Source organism: Monodelphis domestica, chromosome 2 (assembly GCF_027887165.1).
Source record: "Monodelphis domestica isolate mMonDom1 chromosome 2, mMonDom1.pri, whole genome shotgun sequence".
Taxonomy (NCBI): domain Eukaryota; kingdom Metazoa; phylum Chordata; class Mammalia; order Didelphimorphia; family Didelphidae; genus Monodelphis; species Monodelphis domestica.
Genome location: NC_077228.1, coordinates 295,602,164 through 295,614,433, shown reverse-complemented (window position 1 = coordinate 295,614,433; position 12,270 = coordinate 295,602,164). Strand labels below are relative to the sequence as shown.

The window sequence follows — 12,270 nt, the reverse complement described above, 5'->3', positions numbered from 1 at the left end:
TAAATGCTAGTAAGTCGTCTTTGCTCTCCTAAAGGCAAAGTGGAGAACCAAAACCACTTTTTCTTAGAAATTTGATCGTATAGTCTCAGTCCTTGAAAGAACCAAAAGGATCATTTATATACCACTTCCTAACTTGGCAGAGCCAAGACCAGAATAGAGATCTTCCGCTTCCACACCAGGTCTCTTTCTATTAAATTAACTTTTCTGAATTGCTTTATCTTCTTCTCTATGTTAAAGCTCTCCAAAAAATATGGCCCCATCTTCAGCTTGAGGATGGGCCCCAAGACAGTTGTGGTGCTATCGGGATATGAGACAGTGAAGGATGCCCTCGTGAACTACTCAGAGCAATTTGGAGAAAGGGCACGTATCCCTATTTTTGAAAGAATTTTTGAAGGAAAAGGTAACCAAGAATTGTTTGAAATGTCTTCTAGAACATTACCTTTTCTACTTCATTGTAGGTCAAATGTGTTCTTCTGCCTTTTCAATCCTTTGTGGTTTTGTTTGTTTTTTCCTCTCACTAATGTACAAGATAAACAATACTTTTCCCATCACCTATAGTCTCAATGAACAGTTGTGTTACTTAGCAGAATGCTCATAGTGGAAAAAAACAAAGATTGTTCATGATTAGCATAGAGTTAGCACAGGAATGCAGCAAAAGAAAGAATACTGGATTTGGAATCAAAAGGTTTGAGTTTGAATCCAAGCACTGCCTCTTCTTACTCCTTGTGTAAGTGACTCCTTCAGCAAGCCACTTAATGTCTATGATCCTAAGTTTCCTTTTCTGAAAAATGAGAAGACTGAACTTGATTAAGAGGATGATTGATCCTAAGTTAGAAGGAACCCTACAAACCATCAATACAAATCCTTCATTTTATAGATGAAGAAACTGAAGCACAGAGGGTTGAGTGACTAACCCAAAGATATACAACTAATATCTAAAGCACTATTTGAACTGAGGTCATCCTGACTCCAGATCCAATGCTCCACTATACCCACCTTCCTCTAGATTACCTCAAAGCTTCTTTCACCTCTAAATTCTTCACACTGGTTATATAAATATACAAACATTTAAATATATATATAATACATATTTGTCCTAGACTTAAGATTTTTTCTGGCCAGTCATAAGAATAATTAATAAATTTTATTATTTAATAATTAATTTTCTATTTGTGATTGAATAAATAATTTACTATAATGAAGTAATTAAGAGAATGTAGATTATACCTAGGAATGATCAGCAATGTATATTATGCTCTCCATTACTTCAAAAAGAAAGTAAACTGACTAATTCTTAGTCATCTTTCAGATTATAGATTTAGAGGGAGAAGGAACCTTATCATCCAGTCTAGCCTCTTCATTTCATAGAAGAAACTAAGCTCCAGAGAGATTAAGTGATTGCATCACACAGCATACAAGTGTCTGAGGCAAGAGTAAATAATCAAGTCTTCTGACAGTGGTTCCAATACTTAAGCTATTAAATTATATTGCCTCTCATGTGTGTCAACGAATCTACTCACAGGATGAGTAAGTGATTTGTCTCTTCTGGGTCAGTTAGTCTATCTGTCAGAATGAGTCAGGGCCCAGAGCCAGAGGATGTACTCATTTTTCATCTCTGAAATGGATGAGGTGGCTGGGGAAGCTGGTTCATGAAAAGCATATACCTATGCTAAAAAATAAAGTTCAAAACTATTGAAGACAGTAATTCAATTGCCAGCCTCCACAGACTTATTCAAAAAATGAATATGTTATACAAACTCAATATCAAAGAATTGCAAGAAATACTCTGGACCACTCTATCATGAATAAAAGAGATGAAAAATAGAATAACATCTTTGGTCTGAGAAGTGCTGAACTACTTGGGACTCATGATATGAAATGATTCTTCTTTCTTCTTCTTCTTCCTTGTCCTCCTCTTCCTCCTCCTCTTCCTCCTTTTTAATGAACATTTTGCATTTGCATGCCATCTTTGCACCGATTAGTCATACAAATCTTCTCTGTGTCTTTCCAATTTTAGTATATGTGCTGCTGAAGAAAGCACTTCTTAAATCCTTTATAACCAGATGGAGCATGGCAAGGAACTGAACTTTTATAAAATTTTGTACCTCTGAATTTTTGTGCTTTGGAACAATCTCTAGTATACAGTCATTAAAGGGTAGACACTGTTAATCTTATACTTCTTATACACATTGTGATATTTAAAGAAGAGCAGACCCTGGAATCAGGGGAAATTGGGTTTGCATTTCACTTCAAACATATTAGCTTTGTGACCCTGAGCAAGACTTTAACCTCTAAATCTCAGTTTCCTCATCTGTAAGGCATCATGGGATAGTGAATAGAGATCCATTTTCAAAACCAAGGAGATATGGTTCAAGTCTTGTTTCTTACACATATTGAGTGGTATTGGTCAACTTACTTAACCTTTAAGTGTTCTAGAATTGCAGAGAAGGTGTCACATTGGTAGAGAGGATTTGTTCAGCTGGAAGTTCCCAATAACAATGAAATCACAGATCTAGTCCCTAACATTAATGGCCTGAAAGGATTAGGAGGTTCAAATGAGATAATGCTGTGGTATTTTGATAAATACTTGAATTTAATCCAATAAGTTGGTTAGTAAATATTTGAAAAATGATTTCCCCTTTTTAGGAATTGTCTTTTCTCATGGTGAAAACTGGAAAATCACTAGGAGATTCAGCCTGACAACACTGAGAAACTTTGGCATGGGCAAGAGAGTCATAGAGAAGAGGATTCTGGAAGAATGTCATCATCTAATACAAGTCTTTGAGTCCCATCAAGGTGAATTGGTTTAGTTAGTTAATCAAGGAACCTAGAGTTTTAGAGAAGAATAAATTAATAAGCATGAGCATGCATGGAGTAAGATGCCAATGCCAATGAACCCTGGTGGAACATTCCCTATGGATTATCCCTATCCTGTGAGGGGAAGGGTTATTGGGAATTTCACTATTATCTACATTAATAAATAATGAAAACATAGATAATTTTAAAAAACTACTTTTAGTCTTAGAATAATAAAATCTTTGGCCTGTTACTTTCTACTTGAGTAAGTCATTTCATTCCCTGAATGTAAATTCCCTTCTGTTAAATGGAAAAATTGAAATATATCATGATCCCTAGGCTCACATCTTACTAAGCTGTTTATTTTCCCAAAGGAACAATCTGCATAGAGGCTAGATGACCTGAAGTATTAAATGCTGGGCCTTGAATAAGGAAGACATGAATTCAAATTCTGCCTCAATACATATGAGCTGTGTGTCCTGGGACAAGTTATTTAACTTCTGTCAGCATCCTTCTCCTCATCTCTAAAATGGGGATAATAATAGCACTTGCCTCCCAGAGTTGATCAGAGGATCAAATGAGATAATAAGTGTAAAGTGCTTTGCAAGCCTCAAAGCACTGTATAAATGTGATTAATCATTATAAATAAATGCTATTAATGCACTATATTAATTCTATTATCATTGTCTGTATATGATAGACCATTGATAAATCTGTCTTATCTTGAATTTCATTACAGAGTACTTGACATATATTAGAAAGTGAATAAATGCTTGTTGGTGGATTGATTGGTTATATTGGATCATATTGTATGAATCCTCTAAGAAAATTCTATTTATCCTTTAAGGCTAAGTTCAGAGTTCTTTTACTGATCCCTCTCTTGCCTGAAATTCTATAACAGTGATGTCATAGGATCTCTACACATATTTTGGCACACATTTTATTATATGAAAAATTATGCATGTGGATTTGTACAACACAAATAATTGTTTTCCAGGAAAGCCCTTTGAGATCAGTACAATAATGAGCGCTTCTGTTGCCAACATCATTGTATCAATATTGTTTGGGAAGCGATTTGACTACAAAGATCCTCAATTCCTGAGACTTCTACATTTGATTGGTGAAAATATAAGACTTGCAGGAGGTCCAAGCATTACGGTAATTGTCCCTTATTTCTTTCCTAATGTCAGGAGGTACATTTATGTAATCAAGAGAAGGCAAGTACAAGCTTCTTAAGGACCATAGATAGAAGGATAGATGGAACCTTAGAACTCAGTCCAATCCTTAAATCTTACAAATGAGGAACCTGAGGTTTAGGGAGGTGGTGATCTGTCCAAGATTGCATAGTTATACGGAGTTTCCCTCATCCCAAATCCCAGGTTCTTCCCTTTGTACTAAGTAACTCATTTTTTCAAAGTTGAATATTTCTGGTTCAGCCCTCCTATTTAACACAAATGGGTTCTTTGTAAACCTTAAGCATTTTCCATAAACTCCATATGGCTTTAGTCATTCCTGTAATCCTTTTTGACACATCTTTTCTTCATCTATGAAAGGGGAATCTCAGTTCAAAAACAGATAAGTTAGACCAAATGCCTTGGAGAAATGGAATGATTTGAAAACGGCATTTGTTAGCCAGCATTAGTTGTTCAGTAAACGTCCAATAGCTGATGTGTTCTTAGCAAGGGAGATTGGGTTGGGCAATAGGTGAACTGCCTTCATGTATCCTAGAAGGATAAAAGAATAGGTCATCTAAACATTTCATAATTTGAAAGTCACACTACTGATAACATAAAATGTTCTCCTTTCTTTAAGAAGTGTCAGCTTTATTAACTGTAAATACAGATGGTTGAGAACAATGAGATGTGCTCTATATCTTCAGTACTCTATATCTATAGTGTATAACTAATAAGGGTAATCCTGGAGTTCTGATCTCTTTTGCCTAATTTTGTCATTTTTCCTTTTTGATGATTTTAGTACATACTGATGCCTGTTACAGATTTTCTGCCTACTAGTTAATGAATATCCTAAGTTCACTGCCTAGCTCTAGCATTTACCAGCTGTATGATCTTGTCAAATCACTCAACCCTTATAAGTCTCAGTTTCCTCATCTGGAAGATGGGAATGAGAGTATTTTAACTATCAAACTCATTAGGGTGTATTAAGAAAAGTTTAGTTTGAATGTTTGGAAATGACCAAATAAAATAATGTAAAAAAAAAAGAAAGAAAAGTGTAGTTTGGTAAGCTGTCACTCACTAGATAAACATATTCTTATTATACATATATAATTGTTATATATTATATATGTATTATATATAAATTAAACATGCATAGTTATTAAAACCACAATATACATTATTACCATTATATTTAAATGTGGCAATGAAAGTAATGTAGCAAAGAATCTCACAGGATTTATATACTAGTATGAGTACAAAAAACCCCAATAAGAGTAGAAGATTCTAATTCAGACACATGTTGGACCAGAAGTTCTTTACAGCTCTAAGAGTCAAACATTTTATAATTGTAAGTTACAGGAAGACAAATTCTCAATTAATATAGTTAGGAAGAACATCTCAAAAATCAAAATTGTATAACAATGACATGAAGCTAACATATAAGTAATAAATTCTCTGTCACTTGAAATATTGAAGAAAAGGTTGGATGATTATCATTTCTTCTTCCACAATCCCCCTCAAATCTGTCCCTGTCTCTCACATGGCTACTGCCCTATTTCAGGCCATCACCACCTCTGGCCTGACAATTTCAGTAAGACCCTAAATGGTCCTCCTACCTAAAATCTTTCCCCTCTCTAATCTATCCTCCATAAAGCTATTCCTAAAGGTCATCTCTGACACATAACTTTCCTAATCAAACAACCTCGTGGCTCCCTATTGCCCCCAACGTAATAATTATAATAACAAATCTTTACAATTTGTCTCTAACCTACCCAGAATTATTTTTGAGTATACTCCTCTATTTGTAAACTGAACTTTCCTTTTGTGCTTTCCCCCCTCACAAATTACATTCTATCAATTCTGTCTGAGCCTTTTCATAGATTGTTCCCTATGACTTGAAAGTACTCTTTTCTCTTCTTTGCCTCCTCCAATTCTTACCTTCCTTCAAAACTTAGTTCATATTTTACCTCCTACACAAAGCCTTCCAAACCCTCTCATCTCAGCTGCTGAAGTGTTACCACAAAATTTACTTTGCAATTATTTTGCATATATTTTGTATTTATTAATGTGTGTATACATGTTATTTTTTCTACAGAATGTGAGCTTTTTAAAGAGTTCTTTGCTTTTTTTATACCCAACAACCAGAACAGTTCTTAAACATTCTATTAATAAAAGCTTACTGAGTGATTGATTATTTTGGGGGGACCTAGCAGGGGTGACTCATACAAAAGGTGCCAGAGTATACAATTCCAGCCTTATTGTAACTACAAGATTCTTATGCATATTTTATCTTGTCATTTTTATTCCTTTAGATTTTCAACATGTTTCCAGTCTTGGGGTTCCTTCTACAAGATCTCAAAAGAGTTCTCAGGAATAGAGATGAATTGTTCTCTTTTATAAGAACAACTTTCTTAAAACACCTTCAGAAACTGGATAAAAATGACCAAAGAAGCTTCATTGATGCCTTTCTTATCAAACAGCAGGAAGTATGGCTTTGAGACTTGCCTTAATGAAAGGCATTTTTTTCTTTTCTTTATTTTAATAACAAATTTCCACATGTCCTCCTCCCTTCCTCCCTCCCCCCTCCCGGAGTTGACAAGCAATTCAGTCTGGGTTAGACATGTATTATCAAGCAAAACATTTGATTTATCACTTGTTTATTTGGGTATATGATTTGAGGTTTTGATTCTATAGTATTATTTGCTTATAAAAGTGAATAACATGGAAATGTTTTTTCTCTGCATTTCTACTCCCACAGTTCTTTCTCTGGATGTGGATAGCATTCTTTCTCATAAGTCCCTAGGGTTTGTCCTGGGTCATTGCATTGCTATTGGTAGCAGTCTATTACATTTGATCATCCCAGAATGTTTCATTTACTGTGTATAATGTTCTCCTGGTTCTGATCATTTCATTCTGCATTAAATCATGTAGGTCTTCCCAGTTCTTTTCAAAATCAAAGGCATTTTCGTAAAAAAAAAAAAATCAGATACAAAAGGCACAGATGACCAGACTAACTATGATAATATCTCATGCAAATAATTCTCATGATCTTCTCTCCCTTGTCCACTATTTGCTTATTAGTTTGTGTTCAATGTTCAAATGAAATACTATATTCACACATCAGTTAGGAAGAGGCCTGGACTTAATACAAAAAATATCAACCATTCCTCTTGACATTTAAAGACTTCTGCAAACTGGCTTCAATCTACATTTCCAGACATTTCATGTTACATTCACCTGTACCTACATTTCATCTCCTGCCTCTTTATCTTTTCATAAATGGTGCCCCATGCCTAGAAAACAGACCCTTTCCCATCCCTTCCATTCCTGATTGCTACAATCTCTCTTTTCCTTCAAAGCATGGCTCAGGTGCCACCTCCTATAAGAGTTCTTTGTTATTTCTCCTCTACCCCCCACCCAGTTATTGGCATTCTGTTCTATCTAAATTATTTTGAATATACTCTCTATTTCCTTGTGTTTGGGTTGTTTGTTCCTCTGTAGAATGTAAGTCTCTTGAAGCAGATACTGTTTCCTTTATATCTTGCGTGTGTGTCCTGGTGCCCAAGCACAGTGCCTCAAATATATAAAATGCTTAATAAATGTTAGTAGAATTTAAACAGAAAGCCTCATCCAAGTAGGATGTTCTGGGTTCAATTCCTGGCTCAAATATTTTTCTAGCTGTATGACTGCTCATGTCACATAAAACCTCTTTGATTCTCAATTTCCTTATCTAGAATTAGGAGGTGGGACTTAAAAGACTTTTGAAGTCCCTCTACCTCTATTATTTATGAATTATTAAAATGAATTATCCCTATTCCTTTCCAAATTGAGATTCTATTTATAGGAAACTTCCTTGAGAATCTTCAGTCTCTAGCTATACAATATTATCATATGGGTTTTACTCTCAGTTAAAACAAAAATATAGAAAATATCTGACATTTATTACCATTTTCTTTGGGGAGTTTAAGATGTTCCTTCCTGAACAAATGTATCTTCAGCTGATAGTTTTTTAGCTTCATCTATAAATATCAAGTAGTACTTTCTCTAATTCTATAAAAATTAGACTTATACTCTTTCCTGAAACTTATCACTAAATTCTTATTCCAAGTTCCACAAAAAAAGGCCAGCATGAATTAGTTTGAAATTCATATGAATGTGCTTTACTGTCATCATTCTATCTGAGACTGCACTTGTTTTATGTTTCATTTTTTATCCCTTACTATCCATTTTACTGTTTCAGGAGAAAGACAAATCTGATGACTACTTCAATAATGATAACTTGGTGGCCCTTGTTAGTAATCTTTTTGCTGCTGGAACAGAGACTACCTCCTCCACTCTGCGTTGGGGAATTCTACTCATGATGAAATATCCTGAGATCCAGAGTACAAACCCATATTGTTCATTAAAATTGAATTTTCATTCATGTCTTTTTAATATATCTCCTAGGTTTATCTATTTTTCTACTTTTCTCTTCTCACTTCTCTTCCATTGTATGAATTCCTTAATAAGAAGGGTAGGGGGAAAGGGCAAAGGCTGGGGGTTTTATGTACTCTCTTATCTTTTGGGTGCTAGCAGCATGGAAAAAAGGAGCATTTGAATGAAAGGAGCCCAAAGTTTGAGGGTACTTTTGGTATCTTTGCCAAACCTAAATTGGGCCATCTCAATAATATTTTTACAACTATTCATTTACATATCTACTTGTGTATATTCTAATTCTTCTTTTTCCTCCTTCTCCATTTCATCCTATAAGAAAAGGTCCACAACGAGATCACTGAAGTTATAGGATCAGCCCAGCCTCGAATTGAGCATCGAACTCAAATGCCATATACAGATGCTGTGATCCATGAAATTCAGAGATTTTCTAACATTCTTCCAATGAACTTATCCCGGGAAACTACCACAGATGTTATCTTTAAAAACTATTACATCCCAAAGGTACAAGAATCAAAAATACATTATAATGTATGTGTGGAAAGAATGAAGGTCCTTCAGCCTACAGAAATTAGAGAATCAATATCATTATTAGAATAAATGTAGTCATAATTAATTACAAGGGGCAGTGACTCATTTAGGGGAAATGTGATCAGATCATGAAAATATATAATTATACACCTTATTTGGAAGTATCCTCAGAGGTCATCTAGTTGATTCTCCTCATTTTGAAAATGAGGTAACTAAAGCTTAAAGAGATCAAGTGACATGTACAAGGTTACAAGGCAGTAGGTATCAGAGGTTGGATATTTATCCATTCTTTTTCCTTTAGCTACCTTGAGTTCTCTGAGGTCATGTTCTCCCCTTGTCCTCAATTTCATTTTATTTTTATGAATAAATGATTGATGTTTGGGGAAGTATACCAGTTATACCTAAAATACCCCTCACTTCTTTGTGACAAAAAAAATCAATAAGCAAAAATTGATCACATTCAACATCATATGCTGTATTCTCCATACATAGTTTCCCACCTCTTCTGTATATGGAGAAAAATGTGTTTCATTATATGTTCTATGGAGCTAAGACTGGTTATTACAATTTTTCAACCAATTAAAGAAGACTCAAATATTCATGATTTCTTTCTACCACTGTTTCAGATTGCTCATTTATGCCCATCCATCTCATATGATTCTTATATCAACTCATGAACTATTGCATCCCATGCATTTTCAGAATAAAAACATTTCAAATTCTTGCAAAAATCCAACACTGATTAACCTGTTTAGAACATTAAATATATAATAATTTATTGGGTACTTATTTTGAGTCAGCCATTGAGGTGCAAATACAAATATGACAGTCCTTGCTTTCAAGTAGCTTTCATTCTAATAGGGGCAAACCATACATATAAGAAAAGCTGAATTGGAAAGGGTAGGGGGTATACAGTGGTAGTATGCATGACTTGTAAAGATGGTCAGAAAGTGCTAGAGTAGGTCAGACACTTAACATAAGGTGAAAGTCTATCAATTATAGCCCAATTTCAAGGGTTAGGATTTTGAATTCTAATGGGAAAAGGACAAAGAGGCTGATGTACAGGTGACATTTCTTGGAAATAAAGAATGATGACCATCTTGAGGAAATGGGAGAGGTAGGAGGGAAGGAAAGAACATGAACTGCAACTATCAGAAAAAGATTATTGAAAATTCCATGGACATGTAATCTGAAAAAAAAATTAATTTAGAAAGGAAGAGAGAAGGAAAGAAAGGAAGGAAGGAAGGAAGGAAGGAAGGAAGGAAGGAAGGAAGGAAGGAAGGAAGGAAGGAAGGAAGGAAGGAAGAAAGGAAGGAAGGAAGGAAGGAAGGAAGGAAGGAAGGAAGGAAGGAAGGAAGGAAGGAAGGAAGGAAGGAAGGAAGGAAGAAAAAAACAAACAAGCAAGCAAACAAACGAAGGAAGGAAGGAGTAAAGAAAGAAGGAAAGAAAGAAACAAAGAAAGGAACAAAGAATTGATTTTTTAAAACACTATCTTTAGTCCCATAAGTGCACTCCATACCATAATTTAAATTTCTTTTCTTCTGGTACCATAAGCTGTTTCAGAGTCAGGAGAAAACTGAATCCAGACAGGAAAATAATGCCAATTCTCTTAGTTTATTAGGCATGGATTTGTGATTAAGAAGGCAGATTAGTGTAATTGTTATGTGGCCTGGGGCAAGTTTCTTTCTTCTGTTGGAGTCTTAGTTTATCTATAAAGTTCAGGTAGTAATTTATAGTAAAATGACTCCCTACAATGAAATTCAAGGTTCAAAATAGCAATGGGGCCATGATCTGCCTAAAACTCAAATCACTTTCCCTGACACCCAGCCTGTACTGGTCACTTGGGACAGGAGTAATTACTTCTAGCAGTTCCCATACCACATGACTTTAGAGTAGTATGTTGGATAGGAAATATTTTTTTGGAGGTCATCTCTGGCAATAGATATCCTTACCAGATTTATTCACAGCTGTGCACCTGGCTCTAACACCTTGAAACTGCATGGCTTCTTTCTTCTGAGATCAAATTATTGCATCCGTATCCTCTCATATAGTTTCACAATAAAAATTCAATCCTGTCCATGATGAAGGACTACTGAAGATAACGAGTTATATACAGTTCAAATACTAACATGGACTGATTCCTTCCATTGTTGCAGACTGCCCATTCATACTCAAAGAAATAACACTTTTTAAAACAGTATGTCATAAGCACCATCCATCACTACAGGGTGGAAGAAACAGTAGCAAATAGGGGAATGAATCTAATCAGGATACAATTTTCAGTCATCTCTAAATACTACAAGTAATAGACTGATATAATCAGACATAACTCACTATACAGAATCTGGGAAGGAGACTTAAAGATAAGCCAGAGGTGACTGTCTTAGTCATAAAACTCTGAAGAGCCTATCCTGAGTATAAACCCTCCAGGAAAGCAAATGCCATCTTGGTCTTGTAATGAATTCCTGATTTCTACAACTTAATGGTTGTTTCTCTTATCTTTATTCAGTCAGGCTATGCATTCACCATTCCAAAGAAGCTCTTACGCTAATTCTCTCCTGATCTACCACTATGCTTATACACAGTTAATTTATTCACTGGAACTATTTCTAAAATCATAATCAAAGTTGCCTAGCTTAAGCATTATATGTGATTCTGTTTTATAATCGCTGATATGAAAGTAATAAAGCCTATATACATATATATGTATATATATATATGTATATATATATATATAAATGATGTTTATTTGTATTACATAGTTAAATATAAGGATTAATATAACCAGGATGCCTTAACTCTAAGGGAACTAGATTCTCCTCCCACTTTCCTTTTATCTCAAAATGAAGTTTTTCTGCCTTGGGAATTCACCCAAGCTACTGTTAAACTCCTTATCAATAACTAGATCCCTAAAATGCTATCTGACTAAACTAACTAAATCCTTACATATAAGTAAAAATATCTATATTGTTGTCTCCAAGTAAGCAAAGGCAGTGAACCAAAATGTCAGAGGTTCACTGAACAGAGTGTGGCTCTGAGGTGATGGAGTCTAAGCGATCAGGATCTCCTGTGATTTATTCTTCAAACCAAATGTTGTCACAACAGCAGATAGAAAACTGGTTTCCTTCCTGGTGTTTCCCAAAGGGGACAAATTGGAAACTATCAAGATGATTCAAGGTTTTTCTCTTTCTTCGGTTTTTCTCTTTCTTCTCAAAACCAAGACTATGGTCAAAGAGAGAGAAGAAACTGGCTAAACCCCACAGCAGTCAGGGATTAACTGTCACCCTTCTCTCTGCACCTCCCCCTTCTCTTTTTCATTTGAAATCTAGCACAGAAT

At 35.0% G+C, this 12,270-nt stretch overlaps 1 non-coding gene across 1 annotated transcript; it reads right to left on the bottom strand.

The window, feature by feature from the left end:
* Window positions 1–1,932: 1,932 nt before the first annotated feature.
* Window positions 1,933–2,041, bottom strand: LOC130457743 (U6 spliceosomal RNA). Its single transcript, XR_008917017.1, has one exon. It is a non-coding gene; the product is annotated as a U6 spliceosomal RNA (small nuclear RNA).
* Window positions 2,042–12,270: the final 10,229 nt, after the last annotated feature.